The sequence below is a fragment of the Lepisosteus oculatus genome, chromosome 22 (assembly GCF_040954835.1).
Source record: "Lepisosteus oculatus isolate fLepOcu1 chromosome 22, fLepOcu1.hap2, whole genome shotgun sequence".
Lineage (NCBI taxonomy): Eukaryota > Metazoa > Chordata > Actinopteri > Semionotiformes > Lepisosteidae > Lepisosteus > Lepisosteus oculatus.
The window spans coordinates 11604023-11621152 of NC_090717.1; the positions used below are offsets into that span (position 1 = coordinate 11604023).

The window sequence follows — 17130 nt, forward strand, 5'->3', positions numbered from 1 at the left end:
TCCTTTAAAAGAGGTCTCTTTAAAACTAAACAGGCTTACGCAATGACATGAACATGCAGTATATATCGACTGTTGATTGAAACCGACGGTTACTGTATACTTTTAAACACCTGCAAAGCGCAAAAGAAATATACGACAGTACGCTCACAATTTCGTACGATTGCCATTTTTGCAATACGTTTGAAATCGTGGGACTAATTATTGACCAAGATCTAATCCCGTCTGTGAGGAAGAAAGGTCCATTGCGTTAAATATGCATTATTGTAAGCTCGGATCGTGGGCTACATGTATGGCTATACGTCTGGATTTTATGACAGTGCAATCTACTGTATCATGTAAGGAGCATCGTTACGTAGTATGTTAGTTTCTTTGCTATCTTTGCTATTTTGTGAGCAAATTAATAACTGTAAGGACTTCGCGTGATGGTGAAGCTGAGTTTTGGGTTCCAAGATCGAAACCCTTTCGAGAAGGCGGCGCTTCTAGATGCGGGTACTGTACACGAAGTCGCGTTTTTCAATATAATAGCAAACAACCACAAAATAACAATGCAGCCCCACACGCGTGTGCCGCTGTCTCTTTGCTGTGGCAGGAGAACTTGTGCCTCCGAACCTCATTCTCACCAAACAGCGATGGCCGCAGAATTGCGTTTTTAAAGGATCCTGGGTTTTCTCAGTTATATCACGCTTACATGCCATTTGGAAAGTTTCTGTTTTTCATTGGGATGGCTTCTCCGGAGATAATAGGCTTCCCAAACTACCCAGTTCAGTGTAGGAGCTGAAGTATTTGATTAGTGGCTTTTGGATCAGTGAGTTGGCACAGAGTGCCTGGAACTGAGCCAGTATCTGGATTCTTCTGAATGCTGGCTGTGCTGCTTTCCTGAAGGATTTAGTAATCTACAAAATATTTTATTACTTATAGTTTCATTTAATATCAAACTGCCTGGCTTAAGATTCAAGCGACACATATATGGTGAAATTTTGGTCAAGGTGTGAAGTATGTTGTAAAAGGACGTTAAGCCCAAGTCTGGTGAGATACTGTACCATTTATAGAAGCAAATACAACTTAAAACTTAAATCTTAATGTTAGAACACACCATTTCTTACTTTGTTATGTGGTAAATAGCTTTAAGGGCTTTGCTTGGACACATGTTTGTGCGAATGTTACATTGGTGTTGCCAATATAGTTGTATTCAGCATTTCCATGTATTTCCAAAATACAGTGCTTGTATTCAATTTAGTGACATATATCGTGGGAAGAGCTCACAGTGAACCACACTAACTACACTTCATGGACGGAGATGTTGTCCTCTGCCCTGTAAAAGCAAAATTCAAACATTGATTGTGAAGAAGGCGTCACAATTTACATAGTAGGAGTCAAATTGAAAATTGATTGTGGAGCAGGCTTCATAACTCCTGATGCAGAAATTGATCAATATTCAACAAGCACACGTGACGTTATTTTAGACTAGCAGTTCCAGTTTTCCGTTTTCACTCCTGTTTGGACGAACCGATTCCGTTTGAATGTGGTTGTCAAAGCAGGCATGTGAAAAAGGAGAACCGGTGAGCCACGTCTCTGATTCTTTATCCTGAATAAATGGCAGAGTGTTTGCAGAGCTGTTGAACTGTGGAGGACAGAATTCCTCTTAGCAGTACTTTGCCTGTTGCATCTCAACAGCACCTGCTTGGCAGAGTACCAGTTTGGGAGTGAGGTGAGTAAATCTTTGGCTGTTTTATTTGGTTTCCATATGCCTGAGGAGCAGTGAGCCCCACGTGGCGCCCCTCGTGTGACCCCTGTCATGATCAGAGGCAGGGCACAGCTGGCTGTCGAACCCTCCAGCCACAGCGCAGCCTGGAAACCCAAGTCAATGTGAAGTAAGCCCTTCTGAACGTGATGGAAGACAGAATTATGTGCTGAGAAAGATTAATAGTTATACAGTACACCGGCAAACATTCAGAAAAGGGAAAATCAAATGAGACAGAAAAATGAGGATAAAACAATCTTTTATTCTGTTTTCTGAGTGCCATATCAAGTTGGGTTTGTTTGTTGTTAAACGTCTGGTGTTCCTCCACCTTTCCTCTCATTAAAAGCATCCCTATTTTTCTGCTTTCCAATTTCTAGTAATGTTTATCTTTCTCAGTTTAGAATTAGCAGTTATTTTTGTGCTCGCACGGAATGTGAAAAGCCTATGTGATGGAATGAGGGGTTTTAGGAAGTGAGGAGGACTCCTCTTTCCCTCCAGTCTTTGAGCCACACGTCTTTAGACATCTCCCAGGCTATGCAGCCCTACACAGCAGGTTTGGTGTTATGTGGAGGAGAGTCGTGTCCATCGCTGACGGTCCTTCGGGCCTGTGAACACCCAGGCTGGGCAGGTGTCACTCTGGCACCAGGAGCTGAGAGAGCCCTGGCCTTGTCTGCACTCTGTCTCAGTAGGCTAGTGACAGAGCCCGGGCTCGAACCCGTGACACCTGCATCCAAGAACATTCTACAACAGCTTGCCTGTAGCTGCCACCAAGGAATAATGGCGGTTTTATACAGAAGGCCAAGTGCATGCTGGTAGTAGTGATACCTCTCTGTAGGAGTAATGACACAATTATAGAAAAAACACTGTAACGCCATCAGTCTGCCCTAAACCATATGTTTTTTTAGAAATGTCTAATTATTTTTGTTGCCATTGATGTGAAATAGCTAGTTGTGTGTTTCTCATGATTGAATGAAACCTGCGGCCGCTGTTTGGAGGTGAGGTGTGTCCCAGAGCCCAGAGCCCTGGCAGTAAATCCTACCCCCAACCTTGGGGTTGTTCTGCCATCTCTCAGGCTGGACACCATGATCCCCCAAGCCAAGCACCAACCTGGCCCAAGATGTCACAGAGCATCATACACAATCTGCATGCTGATACACTGAAATACCTGTAAACCTTCTAATATATTGTGTACTTGATAACTCTTCTTGTGTGATGGATCATATTTTAGTACACAGAGCTGGCAGTGCCAAACGGCAAAAGAGTGATGAACAGATCTTTTGTGCCTTAATTCTCCAGACTCCAAATGCCTAGATGGGATCTGTTAAAGAACCTATAGCCTCACTGCCTTGTTGCACAAAACACATTTAATAATTGATGAGGCCTTTTCGAGTTCTCTTTCCTTGCGTTTTTTATCTACATCCACACAGCTGCCTTGTGCACTGAACTAAGTGGAGATCAATAGAAAAGTTTTGGCTAACATTTACTGGTTTTCCTGAAGAACATTTGCTCCGGTACCTAATAATGGATTACACTAATAAGTTACTCTATACCTGCAAAGTCAGGGCATGTTTCTCATATTCTGACCTCAGCAGGCTTTTATGTGGGAACTCAGGAAAAATTAGAAATGAAAGGAAGCTGTTTGACCCATTTTGCTCATTAAATAAGAAAGTAGCTTATCAAACCAGAAATCTCTCTGTGTTCTTGAAAGAATTCAGGATGTCAGTTTTATCTACTTAGCTATGTTTTCCCCACCACATATGCTTCCTACGTTCATGACTAAAAATACTGTACATGTTCTTAAATTACACTCCTTTCTTTGGTTCTTGTTTCACGGTTTAAATTGATGCAGTTCTTGGGTTGAATATGTGCAGTTAGTATATTTCTTTATGCTTTAATCCAAACCTTTTTTAAAATCTCTTCTTTTCTAGTCTTCCCTTTGAATATCTAAAAACACACAGTATTTAATCTTATTTTAGTGAAAGGGGGAATGCTGTTTTCAGAGTTAATGAATGAAAGAACTGAATACTTTTGTTCACCATGTTACAATACAGATATTAGTGCTCTGGAACCCGTCCAGAGAAAAACAACCAGATACGTTCCGGAGCTTAAGAACGTATCCTGCACTGATGGGCTAAAAGAGCTGAATCTTTTTAATATCAAATAGAGGAGATTTTGAGGAGACCTCACCCAGGTTTTGAGAATTGAGAATCTTTAAAGACATTGAGACAAGTTGACATAGTGGACATCTTCAGAATCAACTGTGAGACATGAGTTGGAGGTTGCAAATTGGGGAAGTGCATTTAAATCTGAGAACGGGAGACACTTCTTTATGCACAGGGCTGTAGAAGTAAAGAACAAGCTACCCCATCGCATTGTTGAAGCTGAAACCCTGGTTTCTATCAAGAAATGGCTGAATAAGATCCATGGATCAATTAGCTAATAATGTACAAATGGGCTAGATGGACCAAATGTCTTTGTCTTGTTTGCAACCTTCATTGTAAAATCATTGTGATAAAGAAACAGGACATGGAAATGATGAAAAGAGTTGTTTGCATAAACAGTGCATTAATCAAGCGAGGGGCGCAGGTACAAGTAAATGAATAGGAACGGGGACAGGAGAGAGCGTGGAGTGAGGAGACTTTCTGTAAATTGGTGTGTCAGGCTCTGAAGGAGAATGGCAGGCAGAATTTAAATGTGATTGGTAATGTGCATATATTTATTATACATTCACACATATTTCACTGTAGTTTTTCCCATTGTCAGCAGTTCTAGCAGCTACAAGGAATTGGTAATAGTTTCTTCTCTAAGCACTAAATCATACTTCAGTTTTAAAACATGTTAGCTTTTATTCTACAGTGCCTTTTTAAAACATTTTAAAGATTTTTGCTTTGTTTCCCAGAACTTTTTTCCCTTCATGTCACAGTGCATTGTTCTAAAGAAAACGGAAGGAGATGCTCATTCTGTTGATTAATCCATTGACACATTTCCTTTTCTCGCCTTCAGAATGCTGAGTTTGTGTCCTGTAACTTTTCTTATAAGAGAACTTCTGTAATAATCAGCTCCCTAGAGTGAAGATTGCCGGTTAAAGAACAGAAAGAAAGATGCGGTTAACCTGAAAAGCTCTACAGGGAGGTCTTTAGTGTATAGGAAGTGTGAGACTCGCAAAAACAGTAAGTCGCAGCGATGACTGTTAAAGCTGTAGGTTCCATTAGTATTAAATGATACAACTATATTTCAAATCCCAGAAGGCAGAGGTTTGAAAAAGGTCTGGGTACTACTTATTTAGACTAGAGTTAGATGCTTAGACATATACTTGGCTTGACTGATTAGTTTGCATGGAGTTTGTACTGTATATTCTCCTTTTATTTGCTTGGATGTCCTACTGGTGCTCCGGTTTCCTCACACAGTCGTGCTGGTAACTGGCTTCTGGGAAAACTGTCCCTGATGTGAGTGTGTGCGTCTCTCCTGTGTCTGTGTGCCCACCAGTGGACTGGCATCCCACCCAGGGTGTATCCTGCCTTGCGCCCGTTGCTTGGTGGGATAGTCTCCATCTCTCCCCCGACCCTGAATTGGAAGAAGTGGTTTGAAAATGGATGGATAGATGATTAACTTGATTCTTGAAGGTAGAAAAGCGATTGGTTCTACCTCTACTTGGAATTACTGCAATTCTTCTATCCTCTAATGGTTGAAAAATGTTGAAAAATGAAAAATATCTGTTGGCATATTCTCTTGAGTCTCTTGAATGCATCTGCATTTTTAACTAGTGGTATAGGAGATTCTTACCAACAGTCTTTGAGAGTTTAAGTAGAAATGTAGAGATTTGTAAATAAGTACATTTTGGACTGGGGTTATTGTTCTTTACAGTATATGGACATGATGACGGCACAACCCCAAACTTTGACCAGTTGATTCTGCTGATGGGTGAATTCATAAATGAAGTCCTGAAATGAATTTGGACTGGGTACCTTAACAAACTTATTCCTAACCTAAAGAATGGCGTATGCAGAGAAATAAGACCAGTTAGAAGGATATCTTCTGTTGTTTACACAGAAGATAATGTGGCAACTTTAAATGAGCCATTTAAATCCTGACAAGCATGGACAAAGATGACCCAGTCAATGACATGTGACATTTTCCCACCATTTGTTGTTTGTGGTGGATCAAGCCTTTTCCTGGTTTGATGTGAAAGCCCGAGAAGCCTGGGGTTGGGTTAAGGGCGGCTGTCAAGAAAGTGAGAACTAAACCAGAGAGTCAGCACCTGAGGGATGGGGATGAGGTTCTGTAACAGGCCAGGGAGGGAGCGGGCTTGTGTGGCTGAAGGCCTGCCCTGCAGGTGACCCCCTCCAGCTCTCTCAGATCTCTCAGCCCCTCACCTTTAAGGAGGATGTGTTGTCCCAAAACCAATTGGAAAAGAGTATGTTTTTCTTCTTTCATTACTCCTGTGTTTAAAATTGTTTTGTTATTACAAATAATTTCCTTTGCTTAGTGAAAGCCAAGGAAGGATTAAAACAGGAATCTGAAGTAAGTTTCTTGGAATGTTTTGAGTCAGCTGGGTGTTCAGCTAGTTTAGGCTGTGCACCTGGGATAGAGTGAAATATTCATCACTCTTTGGAAAAGCCAGCACAGTATGGTTTTCTGTGTCATGTCCCTGTTTGTTTGTCTGCATCTGTTTATTAGCGCAGTAATCAAATATTGTTGAGACGCTAATCTTCCCCCATTATGAACATTTATTGCTCTACTCTTAGTTTTTCTCTTCAACAGTTTGGTAAAAACAGGACATTTCTCTTCATTAGTTCTGTGCCTGTGGACAAAGTGCAGGGAGGTGTGATATAGTACTTAATTTCATCCGCAATCACACATTTAAAAAACATTTCAGAATTGTGCCCAACCCCAGAGTGTACTTACATTCTTAATGTATTTCTGATATTGATATTAACACATAGATATTTGTTTTTACTCATAATACGTTTTTTTAAAACTCTGATGCAGAGGGTGTAATTTGAGATCTGAGTGATTTTGAACAGAATATTCCTTACAAATGCTAAAGGTTTTTCATCTTCAAGTGATGTGTAGGAAAAGTGATGTGTATTAGCAGCTGAAACACCAGACCATTATTATTAGTATCCTAGAGGTAGGGGAATAAGTGACATCAAAAACTTTTTTGGTTAGGAATTTAGGAAATAATGGACCAAATCTTATTTATAGGCCGTGAGAGTTTCTGTAACTTGTAGCAGTCTATGACGTGGATATCCCACTCAGCCATGATATCGAGTTTCTTTTCAACACTTTTTTTTTCTTCCAGAAATGTGGGATTAATTGTTAATGAGGAAATGCAGTAATTGCATTTTAATGCTATTTCAAGAAATCGCCTTTCAAATGCCTGGCACTCTCTTAACACTATATGTTGGATGATTTTCTGAATCACTAATTTCATTAAAGCTTGAAAGAAAATAGTTTTGTCCAGATTTTAATGCTATTTATTTTATACTCCAGCAGTGCCATTTTAAACAGTTTTCAATAAGTAAATTGCACTAATTGTACTTAAATACACACAAAGGAATTAATTTATGGGATGCACAAGTTCCTTTTTGATTTTTCTATATAGCCCAAATGCTTGAAAAGAAAATCTAAACCTACTCTCTCTCTGTTGTCAGCTACTGTCTATTAAATAAAAAACAGGCTTATATAAAACCTAGAATATTTTGGGTGCAGTGTTTAAATTGAGGTGGTATAATATTTGCAGTGAAGTGTACAAATTGTACCACTAAAGTTTTTTTTCCTCTTCTTGACAGTTAATTTGACTGCAGTGTCTTTGTAATACTGCCAAGCTCTAAAGTGATCTTGAAGAACAGTGCCAATTGGATTCTGATTTAAAGAAAATCAATTGTACTAATGTAGACATTTAGTCATTTAGCACTGAGCTCAGTTTTCCTCCAGATCCACCTGTTTTGTAGTTTTTCATTTAATATTCAGAGCAAGGTAATTTTCTGTTGAGTTATTCTGCAGCATGCTGGTGTCTTTGTAAGATAAGATAGATAAGATCACTTTATTGGCCATATACAATTTCTTGATTTAGGAATTTGTGTTTTTCGCATACCCCAACTTGCTCTCCATGAGACACATAGACGGGGAGCGACGTTTGGGGTCAGAGTGCAGGGTCAGCCATTTATACAGTGCCCCTGGAGCAGTTGGGGTTAAGGGCCTTGCTCAGGGGCCCAGCGGAGTAGGATTCCTCTGCCGGCCGTGGGATACGAACCGGCAACCTTCCATCCACAGGCACACATCCTTAGCCACAGTAACGCAGTTATATCTATGGTCATCAAAAGAAAAATCACGTATAACAGTGACAAATTCACAAGGTTATCTGGAAAATGAGTCTTCTTTGTCGCGGGTTCAGCTTTCTGAACTTATTGTATGTGACTTACTGGGCACGTGCAGGGATGCAGTGACAGAAATGCTCCAGTCAGCTCTAGCTGTCAGGTGCTGTGGAGTGTGCAGTGTCAAATAATTAGCAAGTGAGTGTTTTGAATGATGATATATACTTGTTCTATACATTTATATACTGTATATTAATAAAATACAGCAATACAACTGTTTTTACAATGCTCCCATGTCCACATGTAACCCTATTGTTTTTCAAATGTGAGGGGGACAGTTGTAGGACATGTATAACCTTTGTAGTATTAGGTCAGCACCAGACCTGTTTCCATCCTGTATGGTGATGTTGTTGCAAAACGGCAGTACATGCAGATCAGCTTGAAATGGAAAATCGCTGCAGTATGGGGAGAAAAGGGAAGGCATCTAATTTGTCTTGGTTAGATGAATGGTTTACTACCACTTGATCTCCGACTAGGCTGACTTTGTACCTTTAGACTTTGTAGATACAGCAGTGCTACATGCCTCAAACATCTGACCAGGTGGAACAGGTTCATAGTCTTGGACCCATACTCCTTCTCATACCAGTGCTCGCATGTCGTGGTTCGGTATATTGTGAAAAACAACAGCCCACTCCCAAGTTGAGCTTTTGAAGCAATTGCTCCCAAAGGAATGCACGAGAATTAATGGTGGCACGTGCCCCTCCTCCAGTGCAGCCCAGGGCAGAACAGCCACAGTGGTCCATTGCAGTAGTACAGCATGCATGATAAATGGGACCTCCTATGCTGAGAGGTTGGCATATTTATGGCGGATAATGCTGAGCAAGAAATGGCTGAGCAATCAGGATGGCCTTTCTAGATCTTCTGATGGCAGAGCTGGTTTGAAGTGGAGGTGGAGGAGGAGGCACAGGGGATGGGGGGTTATGCATGCTTGCATGCTGAGCTGAGATTTATTAACACCCCCCACCCCCCCGACACCTCCACTCCTTCCCTTGGGATGTCAGCAGGGATTGGGAGTTCAGGACAAACTGCTCTGTTTGCAGAATGATGGAGACATTATTGACACACTGTCTCCCCTCCTCGCACAATAGGTTACTGAGAGCTGTATCTGTGTACAGCTGTGTCTGCATGGAAAAATCATGTACAGATTCTCTCTTAGCTTAGTGTGAAACAAGGAGAAAAACATATGTTAGTGTTTGCTGTTACATCTACATGTATGGCTTTTGTAAAATGGCTACCTATAACAGTGGTTTATAAATCTCTGTTTTTCATGATCTGAAAGTCAAAGCGAGTATTCTGCATGGTACAGTATCTCTGAGGCTGGTATGACTGTGCTGCTGAGCTCCCAACTCCTCAGTGATGCTTCCCAAGTTACTGCCAATCTTAAGGCACTATGACATTTGCATGCTCGTCTGAATGGAGCCAAAATGTTTTTTATGAGGTTGAGTGGAGACTGAGATAACCCTTAAATTAAACTTAAGTTCATTTACATAAATTGTTCTTACAGAACAATATGAGACTTAGTTATACTGTAATAATGCAAAGACAGAGATGACACGGTCAGATACCTTCTGTGGTCTTCATAATTTAATTAGACATCTTTTCTCATTGGTGTGGCCTGCTCTATTTTTAGTTTTGTAGATCATTTTTAATTGGTTTCAGAGCTTCTAAAAAACCATAATACTTTTATCATCCTTTCCTGCAGGAAACTTATTGCCTAAGTTGATGCTTATATTTCTTGCCCAATAAATAGTTCCTTGTGATTACAATGTGCTTCATGCTGAGGAGCTAGTGGGTATACTCTGAGCTCTCCAGCAGAGGTTCAAGGGACTCTTTTAATGTGCTGTGCTCTCCCCACTGATGGCGTAGGAAGGCAGGGAGCTGATTGTGTAATCAGGGGTCTGATTGCTATCGATCCCCAGGTTCCTGCTGAAGTGTACAGAGTACAGAGCTTAAGGAATCCAACTTGCATAGCAGCCTTGTGCAAATACCATCAAATAAATAAACACTCTAACTCGTTTCCCAGTGTGATGGGCTGGAAAAATGGTATGAAAACATAGGCCCTAGAGTATTAAGACATTAGCCTTCTCTTCGAAGATAGAAGGGCTAGGTTATATAACATAGCAGTGGTGATAAATATTTTATCGGGAGCAGCGCGTCAATAATTATAGGAGTGTGTAAGAATTTCCACATTCTCCTTGCAGTCTGATTTGCAACGACGTGTTTTATTCTTTACAGGTTAATATTTTAAACCTCTCCTCTGCTGGAGTGTCTGCAGCTGGAGGCAGCTGTGCTGTGTACAGGATAAGTGTTGTAAGAACTCACTGCACCTTAGTCCATTATTGTTATTATTATTAGGCTGAGGCTTTTATCCCAACTAACTTGCATATTCGTACCTAATTACTGTATACAGCTGAGGACTTTCCTGGAGTAAAGCACCTTGCCAAAGGGCAGCCAGTACTCCATACTGCTACAGCTGCATTATCTCAGCCTCCTGCTTCTGGTGTACAAGCATTCAAGCTCATTTCGCCCTCAGGTTTTTTCACCCTCATCTTATTAAAGGGAGCATGCAGCCCGGTGCACCTGTCTGAAAAGAGTGCAGAGTGCACAGCTCGAGCAGGGATGTGATGCTACCCGGCTTGCAGTGTCCTAGGCTAAAAGCTGAGCTTCCATCTCTCCCAGACCTGTGTATTCCCTGCCTGCTGGGGAATAAGGAGACCTGGAAGGTTGTGAGTGAGTGTGTTTACTGTGCCTTTGTGGTGACATGGTGATGTTTGCGTGTCTTGTAGCTGTGGCTGGACAAGAGCAGCTTCCAGTGGCTGTGTGCAGCACAGTGGTAAGGAAGCCAGCCCCCTGCCCTCCCTGTGATCCAGTGTGTCAGGACACTGGCACGCTGTTCTGCAGAAAGAGAAGGTGAAATTTAAAGCAACTGTCCCCTCTAAGGCAAACAAACGTTGATTCATATTAGAATAACATAACCTTGGTGACATTTTAGGCACTCCTTCATTATTGATAAGATTAGTGTTTATATCTGCCGCAATAGGTCTGCATATTCCTCATAAAACTTGAAAAATAAGTTGGAAATTTCTCGATTTCACAGGCTGGGCAAAAACTTTGTAAAATAAGCACAGCAGCTGGCTACAAGCCTTTCATCACAAGACAGTCCATTAGCGCCATTCTTTATCTGTGCAGATTGAGACTGGCATGCCTGTATGTTGATGCCATGATAATGCAGCACTGTGTGTCTTACAGTATGTTCTATTGAAATTCATTCCTCCAGATAAACTCCTTTGTAACCTGCCAAAAGAGAAAAAAATGCTAATACAGCTAAAATCCTTATAACCTGCTTTTGTCATAAATAGGATAAGTAATCTTTTGAGGATCCAGTTTTCAAGAGTGTTGCTAGGGCTCAGTTTATTCAGCCTCGGTCTAAACCATATATTTTCTGAGAGTCAGTAAGTAAAGAAGAATTAATGAAAGCTTAATGCCTACAGCTATAAGCTATACCCTCTAGATATATTAAAATATAAGTAGTAACACAATGTTGTTTTTGCTTGTCATTTGGCAAAATGATTGCACGCCAGTGATGTTAATTAGCTTGGTATGTTCATTTCTCAATAGCGGGGTTTTATTGGTCCAATACAGCCCTTTCAAAATGAAGAAAATCAAATCCTTCTGCTGTACTTATGCCTGTATTTCTTCCTTGCCTCTCTGGAAAGGTGGGTGGCTAACCCACTTACCACCTTGTACAACAAAAGGTACTCAACAGAAATCATTTTCCCTTTGGTAATTTCTTTTAAATCATGAGACTTTGTTCTAGAATCCTTCCTTATGGGATCATCAGACTGTGACAAAGTAGGCTCGGCGGAGCGATCTAGTCTCTATGTAAAAGACACCTGCCATTGTTTATATCTGCTGCAACTGTTTAGAGTATATCCTTAACACAGGTAATCACTGACAAAGTGTCTGCTAAATCTTATGGCAAACAACTTATTAACTTTAATAAGCGGTGGGCAACTGGGAAATAGAGTTTTTCCACTCTTTCGTGACTCCTGGTACTAAAAATAAATTGGGAAATTTTCAGAGTAGGGACATCTCTTTGGCTCCTAATAATTATTCTTTATGACGTGTTCCTTATTTTAGTGATGAAATATTTAACAAAGTATTAAGTGCTATCCCTTTTATGTTTAAGTATATTTAAGATGCTTTAATTTTCTATTTCAGTCTATTTCTCAGCATTTCCAAATCTGTCAAAAAGTGTAAATATGTATATTTCAAATTCTTTTAGCTTGCCGGGCTTTTAAAAAATACGTGCTTGTAGGATTTGTTATCATAAATCATAAGGATTAGTTATAATACCTTTTTGTTTGAATAAACAATGTACTGTAAAATCGAATTGACAAATCAAAGAATATCTGATTGAAAGGTACTGTATGTACAGCAGTAAGTTGTACATGATAGTTCATTAAGAAATGTAGATATAGGTGGCTGGTGGGATTTATCCAGAACAGTGTAAAACACTGCAAGAGTCACTGATGTTCATCCTTCTTCTCACTCCTGCTTCTGGGATGACCACAAGAAAGAGATTCTCCTCGTACAGTATTTCACTGCACAATTCCACACAGAAGAAATTTACACAGTGATACCATGGCAACCCAAAAGGGGGCATTTGGACAGCCAGATTGATGACATGGTGTGTGAACAGTATGTGGAGCCCACACAATCAATGGATTTCAAGAGGTCCGTTAAAACACTGGCTTCCTTTAGGCCCAGTTTGCTTTAGCAGGAACTCTTAACTGAAAGCTGTTTTAAATCAAACCCTTAAGGACAGGGAATTAACTTTAGACACAAGCAGGAGAGGGTTATTGATAAGGTGCTGTTGGAAACCCCTCTGAGAGTGGACTGAGTTCAAGCTCCAGTCTGTTTTTGTCCAAGGTGAACGAGAGACTCTCTTGAGCTGCGATTTTGGAGGCAGAAGTAAACTGAAATCTGCTTTTCTTACCGTAGTACACAAGGTATACGTGGTCCAGGGCTTGCAAACAGTGCAAACAGTGTAAGAAAGGTCATAAACAAGAAGAGGCCTTTCAACCGGTCTTGATCTTTAGTTTGCTATTAGTTCACTGATTCACAACGTTAATTAATCACACACAAAAAAATATATAATCTTGTATTTAGCCAGGTGAAATTTTAAAGCTGAATTATATTTGGATATCATTAAGTATGCAATGTTGAGGTATGGCGAAGAACAATTTCTGTTTAACAGTTATACTGTATTTTCCAGCTAAAGAATTTCTAACAAGGTATCCATCCATCCACGATCAGAAACTCACTTTAATACTGACAAGAAGATCAGGGCACAGAACGGCACTATGCTCCAAGTGGCACAGAGCGCATACACGGGGACAATTTAGAAACCACTTAACCTAGGATCATTGGAAGGTGGGGGAAAACTGTTTATGTGACAAGAACATGCAGACTCTGCACAGAAAGCATCTCCGTCTGGACCCCAAGAGCTGTGAGACAGCAGGGGTACTGTGCTTCTCATCACCAAGAAATATTAAATATATACTTATATATGTAGCGGTGAGGCTTAATAATAATGCAGAATTAAGTGTTTCTGAGCTTTCCCAAATTAGGCCTCATTTCTCTGTTCATCTCTGTGGTGCAGCCACAGAGAAACCATTCATGCAAGGTGATTTAAGGTCCAAGGACAGCTCCCAAAGGGGGATGCACTTAGCTAAGCCTGGCTATCATGATCAATGGTCACCCATTGGCGCCTATCTGTCTAGGGAGTGCGAGTTGGACATCTGGATTGCATTCCTAAGTGTCAGGACTAAGTGACTCATATCTCACCTTGATCAACCAATCAGGGACCGGTAGGGCCGAGTAACCCACGTGGGACTCTGATGCCCATGGAACTTTCAGCCAATCAATGAGCTGAAGTTCCTCCAGGTAAAAACAGGCAACACAGAGAGCCTGAGAGATTCAACAAGATTCAGACAAGATTCTAAAGGGAATTCAAAGGAGAATTCCAGGGCAGGACGGCCCAGGAGCAGAAGGCTCCCAAGGGCAGGACATTCTCGCAGCGCGCCTCCTGACCATCCTGAGACTCAGCCCGGACAACCACGGAACGGCCAGTGTGTCCGAGTGCCAGAACTTTCCTTTGTTCTAAGAGTCTAGAGTGGAGGTTGCCAGAGAGTAACCAGCAGCAGGCCTTGTGAACAGGTCGGAACTGTGGACAGCTGAATCACTATTCAGAACTAGCTCTTCATCAGGAACGAACCAGTCCTCTTCCTGACTTGCTGGGACCCACAGTCATCTTTTCTCCTGTGCACAAACTTTGCTAGTTAATGCCAACAGTGAGCATCAGCAGCGCACCGTCGCAAGCCGCACAGCACAGCCTGGCACGGAGCCAGAGAGCGCGGATTGGACAGCAACAGCCTGCAACTGTTTCTTTGTGCCCGCAGGAGATCTGAATCCCCAGAGATTGGATGAGTATTCAACTTCAATGCATTACAGCTCGAGAATTCAATTGTTATCCCAACCAGTTGATATCAATTTAATTCCTAAGAGTTATGTACTTGTTTGAGTATCTAATGTAGAAGTTGTAACCAAGTTCACTTTACGAAACGGTCTTAATGAATGATATACTGAACGTATGTCCTCTTGATATGTGTAACTCTTTGTAACTGATTGAATATATATCTTTTGTATTCTGATAACCCTCTCGATAAGATCTGTTAGGTTTATATGCATATTCTATGTATTAATAAATGTATCCTCGTGTATTAGTACCTGTGTGTGCGCGTTGTTTGAGTTATGTCGCATGGTTGGATTCTAAAGCCACCAAAAGAATCAACTTTGTGATTTACTGCTACAATTAATAATTGTCTCAGTAAATGCCCAAACCCTACAGAACTGGTGCCTTCAGAGAGCCACTTTTCTTACATATTTGGCGTCCCTGAACCGGTTTTCTCTACATATATAATATATAAATATATATAAAAATATATAGGCTATATAATATAAGCTATATTAAATCTTAACAAATGGGAACCTATGGTTTACTGTAGTCTATAGAAAATCCTTCATATTTATGAATTGGCAATACTGTGTGTAATATAATTCATAATAATAGCATTACATCATACTGTAGATGAACCTGGAAATTCCCATATATTATCTACTGACTTTAGTAATTGCTTCATGGTAATTTATGTTGTTCTTTTTCTTGGGGGGATTGTTTGTACTTTATAACTATTTACCTCAGACTGAAGAAGCAAACAAAGCATTTTGGCGCAGAAAGCCCTCAGACTGTTCCTTGAAGTGAAGTTCGTCACTTTTGTGTTTGATCCAGCGTTGGCTAAAATGAGGTGAGGCAGAAAGTGAAGCCGTATCATGTGGAACACAGATGTCATACTGTCTCCCGAAGCTCATATTCTGGCTTCTTTCAAGAACTGGCTGGAAGAGATCCTTGGATCAATTAACTACTAACTACCACACAGGCTAGATAAGCCAAATGGCTCCTCTTGTTTGTGACTGGTCTGATGTTCTCAATAACCACGGACCTTCCTCTTGGTGGTCCCTGGCTCTGCCAGCAATGGCAAATCTTGCCAAATATTAGGAAGAGCAGTAAAATTTAATGAAATGATTTATTTTCAGTTTTAATGAGCTTAAAGCGCTTAGCCGTTTAAAGCTTAAAGTATTACAGACTTTATGGTGAGATGAATTAGATTCACTTGACCTTATGACATCTTCTCCTCTTAAGACTGATCAAGAGATCAGTTCATTTCGGAGTAGCTCTTTGATCTACACCAGGTTTTATGCTGATATTTCTTTTACAGGTTGTAAAGATGTATCAGGGTAGCAGCATATTTAATTTTGATACTACACACCTGTCCATTCCTGTTTACTTAAAATAAGAGAGAAGTGTTTGAAAATGTCCTTTGCAGTTGGCCCTATATTTAAACCTTAAATGAATCAAACCACTATGTAAGGGGTGTCTGGTCGGTTTCGGACTGGTTACAGGCATCACTGTTGACGTCCTGTGTGGCACTGATGCAACCAGTTACAGTAAAAGTGGAATATTCTGTGTCTCTGAAAAATCAGGCATCCTTAACCTTTTAGCTTTTTTGCAATAGCAGTGTCCTGCTAAATACCTGCGAAAATCCTCTCCACAGTGTGTCAGCAAAGAGTGCAAACATGTTTTACTGCCAGCTGTAAAACCGGCAGGGAGATTCATGAGTTCATTTCTTTTAAAGACTTGCCTATCAGTTTCATCGTGCCTATATTTAGAATTTAATATCAAGACGGTACATAAAATGAGTTTAAGTGTGTCAATTTGGGTTGCTGATGTACAGTACATTTCATTTTAGAATCCACTTTTAATTTAACTTTGTGAAATTTGACCTCCAGCCAAATAAGAGGATTTCCATTTGTTCATTTTTTCTTTTCTGTTTGCGTACCCTGAGTTGAGTCCTGAACACTGACTGTAATTACACCTTATCAGTGATGAATGGTTGAACATAAGGGATATCAACCTTTTTTTACGCTAACCTGCTTAGTAGTTACTGGTTTGCAGGCCAGGTCAATGCACATCAGCACATGTCTCAGGTGTCGTTGTGTGTGATTCTTGGCACTGTGTACTGTTGGGTTCCTTACACAGACATACTGTAGGTGGAGCAGCAGAGATCTGTGCTGCATTTCTGCGATTCCTGCAGCAGATTATTGGTGAGGTCTCCTCCACAGCCGCAAATATGAAACAAAATATATAAAGAATGTATCTGAATGTATCTGGTCTAAGCTTTTGCTTAGAGATAACACAAATAGGTGGGTTTCTTTCTGCAGTAACTTTTGAAAATACATGCAAACGTTATTGGGTGCTACACATTGGTGAGGGAGGGAAGTCCCCACTGTAAAGCACTTTCAGTGAAATATCCAGAAAAGCTCTTTACAAATGTAAGGAATTAGAATTTGTCTAGCTACAGTTAGACTTGCCAACAAAATTTATGGTGT

The 17130-nt window shown here is 40.6% G+C and overlaps 1 protein-coding gene across 5 annotated transcripts in view; it reads left to right on the plus strand.

Moving 5' to 3' along the window:
• The window catches only part of ttc28 (tetratricopeptide repeat domain 28), a 468402-nt gene that overhangs the window by 180669 nt on the left and 270603 nt on the right, over nt 1–17130 (plus strand). The gene's annotated exons all lie outside the window — the stretch shown is intronic.